The 11,396-nt window shown below is 45.7% G+C and overlaps 1 protein-coding gene across 1 annotated transcript in view; it reads left to right on the top strand.

The window, feature by feature from the left end:
* Positions 1–2,260: 2,260 nt before the first annotated feature.
* The window catches only part of CAMLG (calcium modulating ligand), a 165,935-nt gene continuing 156,799 nt past the window's right edge, over positions 2,261–11,396 (top strand). Inside the window, exon 1 of the mRNA XM_078653272.1 lies at positions 2,261–2,407. The gene's annotated coding sequence lies outside the window, so the exon portion shown is untranslated. The remainder of the gene's footprint in view (positions 2,408–11,396) is intronic.

The following is an 11,396-nucleotide window of genomic DNA, read 5'->3' as shown; positions in this document are numbered from 1 at the left end:
CATCCACCCTCACTCACCCTCACACCCTCACACACAATCACTCACCATCACACCCTCACCCTCACACCCCCTCGCCCTCACACCCCCTCACCCTCACACACCCTCACCCTCACTCACCCTCACACTCTTACCCCCCTCACCCTCACATCTCCTCACCATCACACACCCTCACATCCTCTCACCCTCACACACCCTCACTCACCCTCACCCACCCTCACGCTCTCACCCACCCTCAATCACCTTCACACCCTCACACCCCCTCACCCTCACCCCCTAATCCTCACACACCCTCACTCACCCTCACACACCATCACTCACCCTCACACCCCCTCAACCTCACACCCTCCCACCCCCTCACCCTCACCCTCACCCCCTCACCCACCCTCACACCCTCTCACCCTCACACACCCTCACTCATGGTCACAACCTCACCCACCCACCCTCCCTCACCCTCACCCCCCCTCACCCTCACACCTCCTCACCATCACACACCCTCACACCCTCACTCACACCCTCACCCTCACCCACCCTCACCCACCTTCACTCACCTTCACACCCTCACACCCCTTCACCCTCATCCTCACACAACCTCACTCACCCTCACACCCTCACTCACCCTCACAACCCTCACACCCTCACTCACCCTCACACCCTCACTCACCCTCACACACCATCACAAACCCTCACACACCCTCTCACGCTCACTCACCCTCACACCCACACACCCTCACTCACCCTCACATACTCACCCTCACACACCCTCCCTCACCATCACACCCTCATCTTCACACACCCTCACACCCTCACCCTCACCACCCTCACACTCTCACCCTCACTCATCCTCACACCCTTACCCTCACTCAGCCTCACACACCATCACTCACCATCACACCCTCACACCCTCATCCTCACACATCCTCACTCACCCTCACACTCTCACCCTCACTCACCCTAACTCAGCCTCACACACCCTCACTCACCCTCTCACCCTCACTCACCATCACACCCTCACACCCTCATCCTCACACCCCCTCACCCTCACACCCCCTCACCCTCACACCCCCTCACCCTCACACCCTAACCCCTCATCCTCACACACCCTCACTCACCCTCACACCCTCACCCCTCCCTCCAACTCCACCCTCCAACTCCACCCTCCAACTCCACCCTCAAACTCCACCCTCCAACTCTAACTCCACCCTCCAACTCCACCCTCCAACTCCAACTCCACCCTCCACCCTCCAACTCCACCCTCAATCTCCAACTCCACCCTCCAACTCCACCCTCCATCACTCAGGGACACCACCACATAACTCAGGGACACCATCACATCACTCTGGAACACCACCACATCACTCTGGAACACCACCACATCACTCGGGGACACCACCACATCACTCTGGGACACCACCACATCACTCTAATACACCCCCACATCACTCAGGTCAAACACATCATCACTCAGCACCACAACAGCACTGTCCTTGCTTGCTACCAACAAGCATTGCCATGGCCAATAGGACTCGCATTAGGAAAGTGTAAGCTATTGGCTTTGTGAATAACGATGCTATTAATGTATATATTTTCAAAGCCAACACATATTAAAATAAATTGTCATTTACAATACCAATAGCTCACAATTTCCTAATGAGAGACCTATTGCATTGCAAATGCTTGTTTGTGGAGGCCTTTTGTTCCAGTGATTCGTGTTCGACCAAAACACAGTCCTATTTCTATATCTACGGCCGTCTCGGTTTTTTCATCCTGAAAATGACAATGACACTACAAACGTGAAGTCTCACCCGTTCTTCTTAATTTTTTTTCAAAAGGATTTCTATTACGTATTGCAGTCACGCAGCGTGAAGACCATCTTTCGAACGGGATCAGTGCCTATGAAAATCAAAGAAAGACAACCTTTAAAAAACATCTGGAAGTCTACTGTAATTCTAGCAGCCATGATTCAATGGAGGGTTGCTCCATAGATCTGAAATTTACTAAGGAACACAAAGAAATTCTGTAACACAAAAGCGATGAAATATGTGGATACCATTTATTCAAGTAGAAATAAACAAAGCAAAACATTTTAAATGTATTTCTTTTAAACGAAACTAAACTATTTGCGCTAATTTCGATATGTATTTAAATATTTGATTGCAAGTATTAATTTATAAAATATTGTTTTGAAATATGTTCGTATTGCCCGATAAATTAAAAAGTACTCCAAGATGGCCGCCACGGTGACGAAGCTGCTTGCTGACTCTGGGGTGAGAGCATACTCATCTCCATATGTCTAGTTGCTTCACGCCGCAGTGAGGTTTTGAGTACTGAAGAAAAGGGATTCAGCCTTTACCAGAGTTACAAAAGCCTGACAGACGTTTGCGTTGGCAGTTATGGGTCCTGAATCTAGGTGAGTTAAAGCCCAGCAACTGTGTCCAGTGAGGGGGATCCAAAGAGAATGACTGGCTAACAAAACGACCAGCCCAGTTTAGGAGGCTGCCCAGCTCTATGGTATTAGGTCTGGCAGTGGTGCCTTTAGTATTTGCTGTGCACAAATATAGCAGCTATATTGTGAGTATTCTTTAGTAAATCAGTCGACGTCAGGCGCATGACGATAAAAACGTTTTTGTGAAATTCTAGTGTTCATGCGTGAGTACAATACACAGAAGGGTTACCGTTTCGTTCTTTGTTAGAATGAGCGTTCAATTACTAATGACGACTTCTGGGAATGTTTAATCTTTGCTTCACTGTACCCTCATGGCCTGGGCAAATACATCTAACAACGATTTGTTATAACACGGCTTTGCACTGGACGCATGGTATTCTGATACTGAGTTCTATATGGTAGCACTCGTGTGCCGAAGAACACGTTAAGAGTGACACAATTTCAAACATACACCCACTGCTGCCAAAATACGTCACTAATTGACCAAGCCATCACTCTTTGTCACTGAATGGCTTATGCACACATAGATTTTTCTCAGGGTAAAGAAAAGAGTCTTGGGTGGATCTAAGATTTCTTGTTGAATTTACGGTGTAGGGGGGTGGCCAATCTTCCCATGCCACCAAACTCGCAATCGAGTTATTTGCTCCTGGCCGAAAAACAGTACCTCGATCCTGCTCCATTTAACATGAAGTAGTTTATCTTCAGGCAACAGCATTAATATAAGAGCAAAACTTGGATTGAGCCTGGTTCTGCTCTTTAGTGAAGGGTTGCAATTATCTGGGTGTTGTCTTCATATCAAACTGGGTAGAACGCAGAGGAGTGGACAAGGAAATCTAAAGGTGATATGCAGACATTAAATAAGGTAGGACTAAGTGACAATCCTTTTGGGATGCCAAAATGTATAGGAGTGGTGTCCGATTCATAGGCAGGCCGGGAATCTGTCTGATATCTGGAAGAAAGGAAAGATTGATCCTTTTGCAGACACCAAGGCGGAGAAGGACATACAAATTTAATATGAGACCGTACCAAAGGCCGTCAAGAGATCGACCAAAAGAGGGCAGGGGAATATTCCTGATTACGTTGCATTTTGAGGTTGTTGATAACGGATACAAGTGCTTTGTAGTGGGTGGAATGTTGTCTGGGAAGGTTCTAGTGGGTAGTTTGTTTTCAAGATAGCTGGACAGTTGAGAGTTAAAAGCTTTCTTGAGAATTTTGGAAGGAAAAGCAATAGAGATATTATGCAAAAGTTACTAAGAAAATTTGACTCCACCATTAGTGTTTTTTAAGAGAGGAATAATGAAAACATGCTTACAGTTGAGTGCAGCTGATGCTGACTGGATCAAAGTATTGCAGAAAGAACTGGATATATGATATTAGGCATCCTAGTAACAATGTTAGGCGGGCAAGATCGCTTGGATATCCTGTTTTGGTAAATTAAATCAAATGGTGTCCCTTCTCTACCTGGAAGAGTATTAACGTTGGGGAGTTTGTGTCTCTATGAGAGCATGGAGAAAACATTAGATCGTAATTTCTGAGGGGAGTAGGGTGGAAATCCCAACTAAATAGTAGTAATTATTTATCTAAGAAAAATACTGAGATTTCGGACCATAGCTACGAAGGGAGGATAGCCATTCACAGGTGGACAAGGTCCTTGACAGTATCAATGTGATTGAATAACTCTTTATCGTATTTAAACAAATCAATGATATTAAATAATGCAATGAATAATGGTAGATCAAGGATTAAAATACCCACCATCCAAAGAAAATTTGAGGTCAGGTAAAGTTTAAATGTCTGTCCGTGTGGTTAATAAAAATTTTATGTCAGTCCAGACATTTGATAGGCTTTGATTTAGAAGAATCAGATTGTAAGTCAATTCCTGACAGTGGATAAGATCTTGCAGGTGGAATTACAAGAGGTTTCATTATATATAAAAGGGTGCGTGGCTGTGCGATATGAAGGACTGATTTTTTTTAGCACTGATGAAGGTGAAATACCGAAATGCATTTGCAGATTAAATCAGTTTTACAAAAAAAAACCCGAGAGTGCTCCGATCTCTGTAGTTGTTGTGTAACAAGACGAATCCGCCTGTCGTCCACGGATTCACCCGCTGGGAGTTCGGCTGCCTAGGTGGAACTGTGTTTGGGATATATATATTTGCTTAAGAAGCTGCTTGATTAGTACAAACCAGGCATTGATATTCTTTGGTTGCTGATTTATAGAACTTTGCCTGTGGTATCATAAGAAACAAGCCATTTGCGTTCAAGTTTCTTGAAGTGTTCCATGTTCCAGATTTAGTTTTGTCAGCTGTCACTGGTTTGGTTAAATGGGTGAATTTACTTTTGTGTTTCAGTGGTTTAATTTATGGTCTTTAAATGTTCACTTTGAGTGCTACATTCCTAGTAAAGTAAATTTGTGAGATGCTTTATCCCATTTGTAGATTGATGATTTGTTTGTTCCAGCTAGCCATCTGAAATATTTTAGGGTTCCATTAGGCCATGCCCCTCCTTCCTTTGGTGGCCTACTACATGGATGCTTTTGCGCCGCGGACGCACCGAAGGTCAGCTCTTTACCTGGACCACGCCTAGCATCAGGAACCCTAGTCAGTCAACCCCACTGTTCTCAATGGACTACCTATTTATCTGAGACTCTTCTCTCACTTAATGTACAGGTAATGTCTGTACTGATGCCTCTCCCGTCAACTGTCCTTTTTTGAGCATTATTCATGCTCTTCATGTGGTTGTTCCTGCTGCACCATTTTTCCCTGAGGATCTCACTTTCAGTCTCACTCTTTTCCCACTGGAACCTACCAGGTTGTCTCTACACATTTTTTCTGTATATTAATCATTGTGAGATCCCTACCTAAACATTCCTTGAACATTTATGATTTTATTATTTTTGCATCCAGTTGACACCCTGCTCCTCACTGAAAATTGATTACACGATTCTTCCTCACCTGATCATTCTTTAAATATTCCCAGAGGGAATCATCTTGATAGACAAATCACTAACAAGTAGGGGGACTTGGCTATTATATTTCACTCCTCGTTCACTTTCCAATTTTTTTCTCAAGGGTAATGCATGCTTTTTATTCAATGCAGTCCCTCATCCTCTTTATCTGGTGTTTTTATGTACCACCGACCGGGTCCCAGAACTAACTTCAGCACTTCTATTACAGACTTCACTAAAATAATATCTGATATCCATATTCTGTAACCTTTACTAAATCCCTTAGGGTTCTTGATCTCTGCCAGATAGTTTCCTCTCTCACTTATCGGGAAGCTCATATCCTAGATCCCATTTTTGATAACTATCATCCACTTTTAGTCCTTGCGTCTTTTCCTCTCGTGGTCATTTTGCAGTTCCTTTTATTATTCCTCAACGGCCATCTCCAGGCACTGTTTACGATATTTCTTCCAAACACTCCTGCTATAAAGTAAGTTCCTCTGAGTTTGTTGTTGCTCTTTGTTCATATCCTCTCGCTGTTACTTCAGACATTGATGCAGCCGCCAACATTAATGTCTGAATTCTGGATGCCATTGACTCACCCCACCTGTTTATTACCACTCTTCTCATTGAAAGTAGCCCTCTGAGCCCTGGTACGCATCTGAACTGAGGCTTGCCAAATGTCATTATAAATCGCTTGAATGCATCTGGTGGAAATTTTATGGAGCTTTTGTTCAATAGTACACTATAGAGGGGCAAATAAATCTTACGATTGTTTCATTTGCTGTACACTCATTTCCTATTTCTTCATCAAAATTGATACTCCGTAAGCCTTCTCACATGAGACCTTTTCTATTGTCAAGTCTTTTACATCCTCCTGTTTTTCAGTAATTCTATCTACACCACACAGGAGCTTTGTTAAGATTTCTTCATCTTTATTACTCAGTCTTTGGGTCAGTCTTTCGAAGTGTCCATCTGTCTCCCTCTACAGAATTCTCATTGGCTGAATTTGCTATGATCCCCACCACCATTATTAGTTCAAATAACAATGGCTTTTAATTTTTTTTTCAATAATTAATACTTAAATAAAAGTTATTGTAATTTATAATGGCAATAGCTTAAAGTTTTGTAAATAACTTTTGTGAAGATTATGTTCAGTGTATTTTATTGTGACGAAAATCCAAGAACAGAAGTGAAATATTAACATCTTTTTGTGACATTTGTAATAAAGCTTGAAACATTGAGAGAACATATTTGAACCAGGTGTTGTTGAATGGTTGCACAGATTGATGCTGTGGTGGCGCTGATTGATGTTGTGATGGCGAACGAGTGATGCTGTGGCGTTCAGTGATGCTGTGGTAGCACATAGTGATGTTGTGGTGCCCCTGAGTGATGCTGTGGTGGTGCGGAGTGATGCTGTATGCTATGCTTTGTTTTGTTTTGCTATCCTATTTTCTGTTTTGTTATGCTATGCTATGTTTTGCTATCCTATGCTTTGATTTGTTATGCTGTGTTATGCTATGCTTTGCTGCGTTATGCTATGCTTTGTTATGCTATGCTTTGTTATGCTATGCTTTGTTATGCTATGCTTTGTTATGCTATGCTATGTTTTGTTATGGTATGCTATGTTTTGTTATGCTATGCTATGTTTTGTTGTGTTTTATTATGCTATGCTTTGTTTTGCTATGCTATGTTTTGTTATGCTATGCTATGTTTTGTTGTGTTTGGTATGCTATGTTTTGCTATGCTATTATGTGCTTTGTTTTGTTATGCTATGTTTTGTTGTGTTTTGTTAAGCTATGCTATGTTTTGTTGTGTATTGCTATGTTTTGTTATGCTATGTGTTGTTGTGTTTTGTTATGCTATGTGTTGTTGTGTTTTGTTATGCTATGTGTTGTTATGTTATATTATGCTATGTTTTGGTATCCTATGCTTTGTTTTGCTGCTATGCTATGTTTTATTATGCTGTTTTGTTGTGTTTTATTGTGCTATGCTTTGTTTTGCTATGCTATGTTTTATTATGCAATGCTTTGTTATGCTATGCTTTGTTTTGCTATGTTTTCTTATGCTATGTTTTCTTATGCTATGCTTTCTTATGCTATGCTACGATGTGTTTTGTTATGCTATGTTGTTTTTTGTTATGCTATGCTTTGCAATGCTATGTTTCGTTATCTATGCTATGTTTTGTGTTTTGCTATGTTATGCTATGTTTTGTTATGCTATGTTTTGTTGTGTTTTGTTATGCTATGCTATGTTTTGTTTTGTTATGCTATGTTTTGTTATGCTATGCTGGTGAGTGTGAGGGTGAGGGGGTGAGGGGTTGAGGGGGTGTGAGTGTGAGGGTGTGAGTGTGAGGGGGTGTGAAGGTGAGGGTGTGTGGGTGAGGAGGTGCGAGGGGGGTGTGAGTGTGAGGGTGAGAGGGTGTGAGGGTGAGGGTGTGTGAAGGTTAGGGTGTGTGGGTGAGGGGTTGAGGGTGAGGGTGAGGGGGTGAGAGGGTGTGAGGGTGAGGGGGTGGGAAGGTGAGGGTGTGTGGGTGAGGGGGTGTGAGGGGGTGTGAGGGTGAATGAGAGGGTGTGAGGGTGTGTGAGGGTGAGAGGGCTTGTGAGGGGGTGTGAGGGTGTGTGAGGGGGTGTGAGTGGGTGTGAGGGTGAGGGGGGTGTGAGGGGGGGTGTGAGGGTGTGAGGGGGTTGAGGGTGTGGAGTTGTGAGGGTGAGGGGGTGGGGTTGTGAGGGGGTGAGGGTGTGAGAGTGAGGGAGGATGAGGGTGATGGGTGTGTGAGGGTGACGGGGTGTGAGGATGAGGTGGTGTGAGGGTGAGGGGGTGTGAGGGTGAGGGGGTGTGAGGATGAGGCTGTGTGAGGGTGAGGGTTTGTGAGGATGAGGGGGTGTGAGGGTGAGACAGTGTGAGGGTGAGGGGGTGTGGGTGAGTGAGGGTGTGTGAGAGTGAGGGGGTGTGGGTGAGTGAGGGGGTGTGGGTGAGTGAGGGGGTGTGTGGGGGTGAGGGTGTGTGAGGGTGTGGGTGTGTGAGGGTGTGGGTGTGTGAGGGTGAGGGAGGGTGAGGGGGTGTGTGACGGGGTGAGGGGGGGTGTGAGGGTGAGGGGGGTGAGGGTGAGGGGGATGTGAGGGTGAGGGGGTGTGAGGGCGAGGATGAGGGTGGAGGGGTGTGAGGGTGAGGGGGTGTGAGGGGGTGGGGTTGTGAGGGTGTGGGGTTGTGAGGATGAGGGTGTGGGGTGGTGAGGGTGAGGGTGTGTGAGGGTGAGGGGGTGAGGGTGACTGGGGTGACGGGAGTGTGAGGTGGGGTGAGGGTGTGTGAGGGTGAGGGTGTGTGAGGGGGTGTGTGAGGGTGTGTGGGGGTGAAAGGGTGAGGGGGTGTGAGGCTGAGGGGATGAGGGGGTGTGAGGGTGAGGGGATGAGGGGGTGTGAGGGTGAGGGTGAGGGGATGAGGGGGTGTGAGGGTGAGGGGGGTGTGGGTGAGAGGGTGTGTGAGGGTGAGAGGGTGAGTGAGGGTGAGAGGGTGAGTGACAGGGTGAGGGGATGTGAGGGGGTGGGGGTGTGTGGGTGTGTGAGGGTGAGGGAGTGTGAGAGTGAGGGTGTGTGTGAGAGTGAGGGTGTGTGTGTGAGTGAGGGTGTGTGTGAGGGTGTGTGAGGGTGTGGGTGTGTGAGGGTGAGGGGGTATAACGGTGAGGGGGTGTGTGAGGGTGAAGGGGTGTGAGGGTGGGTGAGAGGGTGTGTGAGAGGGTGGGTGGGGTTGGGAGGGTGAGGGGGTGTGAGGGTGAGGGGCTGTGAGGGGGTGTGAAGGAGGGTGAGGGGATGTGAGAGGGGGTGAGGGGGTGAGTGAGGGTGTGTGAGTGTGTGTGAGGATGAGGGGTGTGGGTGTGGGGGTGATGGTGTGTGAGGGTGAGGGGGTGTGTGAGGGTGAGGGGGTGTGAGGGTGTGTGAGAGGGTGAGGAATGGATGCAAAAAAAATGGATGCAAAAAAAAACAAGCTCTCGGCATTGCTGTGGCGGAGGGAGCGGGAGCGCATTCCTTTGAAGTCTGATGCCAAGGCTCAGACAAATGGTGGTGTGCGATGTGCACGCGTGGGGGCTGGGGAGCAGCAGCCTTTGAAGTCTGATGCCCAGGCACAGACAAAGGGTGGTGTGTGATTTGGCTGGCTCTGTGCACGCGCATAGCTCACATGAACTGTACGCGATCCGCAGTCTAGGTAGACTTTTCTTTTCCGCTTACTATAATCTCGCCTATTTATCCCTGCAGTATATAATAGACGAGACCTAAAAATTTACTTATCACAATTAGTGAAGCTGTTAGAAAGTTGCGAGGGTGGCAAAATCATGAATAGTAAAAGCAGGAAGGCTACTAAATACCTATCCCCAGTTGTGCGAGCACAGAAACCAGGGTCAAGATCCAGTTTGCACTGACCTGAGAGAGTTGAATAAAAATGTAGTTGTGATCAAATATCCCTTCTCTGATATCTGACGCAATGACAATATTGAAAGGAGCTCAGATAGTCACACCATTGAATAGGAAGTCCGAGTTCCATGAAATCAAACTAATAAACTCTTAATGACATGGCACCTGGAGATCTGGTGGAATGTTGTTTGGTTTATTATTAGCAGCAGGAACGTTCCAGAGAGCAATGGAGAGTGTACTGAAAGGAATTAAAGAGTTAATGATGTATCTGAACACTGTACTACAGTATGGTTATAGTGGAAAGAAGAAGTGGAAGGAAAGCTGTATATAACCAACTACACAACCTACGAGATTGTAAAGCCCCTTCCAGGCCACACCTAATTAGATTAAAGAAGGCCGGTTCTAAGGCTGTTCATTTGAGGTTGGTTTGCAAATCATAGAGGACACCAAGACAGAATAATTTGGGAGAAGTTATTTTAGTTGTAATTCTCAAACCAACACGTTTATAGACTTCTAATAAACTATGTTGCTTCATCATGGCTTAAAAAAAGTGATTTTACAATACACAGATCTAATATATTAGCACAAAAATATAACAAAAACAAACATTGGTAATTGGTTTTGCCTCTGTTATTAATAATAATGTTTTTTGTTTGTAAGTTTTAGCTTGGTGAGCAGTTTAGCAATGTAAATTAAGAACCCATAAGTTTGGGCACCACAAAAGATTCTAAAGTGCTATGAAAGGCGAAGACAATACAATACAATAATGCTCTGACATCACAAAATCATACGGTCACGGAGTTTTTCCAACTGCAGCAAGAAGCAAAAGAGAACCCACAGGCATGCACAAGTAGTAATTAAACACGTTTTTCGACACATCTGTAGAGTAGAATGTATCCCAATAAATACAATAGTCTGAGCAATAGCTTGAAATCCTGGCTGGCTACACATGTACGCTTGGAAACAGCGCTTCTGTTGTGGGCAAGTATGTAGAAAACCCAGCTTGGCCACAGAAACCTTCAGCTACGGAAGCCCCAGTGAATAGGGGCGGCCTTAGGCATGTGCAAGTTGTGCACCCGCACAGGGCCACCAAACCCCAGGGGCAACCACGCCAATATATATCCTTAATATAATAATCCTCTGAGGATGGATACATATTTGCGTGGTGGCCCTTGGCAGGGATTTGGCGGCCTCCGGCTCTGTTCCACTTCCAAACACCCTGACCCCCGCCCCTCTTCACTGGCCTCCGCGCTGCGCCCCGCCCGGACCACCTCTTCTGGGGCCCCCTACCTATGCTCCCTGCCCAGGGCCGCCATGAGCCTAGAGCCGCCCCAGGCTAGATAATACATACATTAAAACACCAAAACAGCTTGCTGTGTCCATATACAAAATGTCCTTGCAGTGACTGGAGCCTTGCTTACAGCACTGGCTGGGTTTCTTCTTAACAATAATATACAAAACTAGAATAAGTGTGCACCCTGAGGCATTGTAGCGCGGTAGTGCTTGTCAGCCTTTTTTTTAGAGCCTAATATCAAAGAATTGAGCCTTCAAGGTTAAGTAGCAGGCTGCCGTCTCAATGAGACATCTGAAAACGGGGC

The sequence above is a fragment of the Lissotriton helveticus genome, chromosome 7 (genome assembly GCF_964261635.1).
Source record: "Lissotriton helveticus chromosome 7, aLisHel1.1, whole genome shotgun sequence".
In the NCBI taxonomy this organism is placed as follows: Eukaryota; Metazoa; Chordata; class Amphibia; order Caudata; family Salamandridae; genus Lissotriton; species Lissotriton helveticus.
This window is presented reverse-complemented; position numbering and strand designations above follow the sequence as displayed.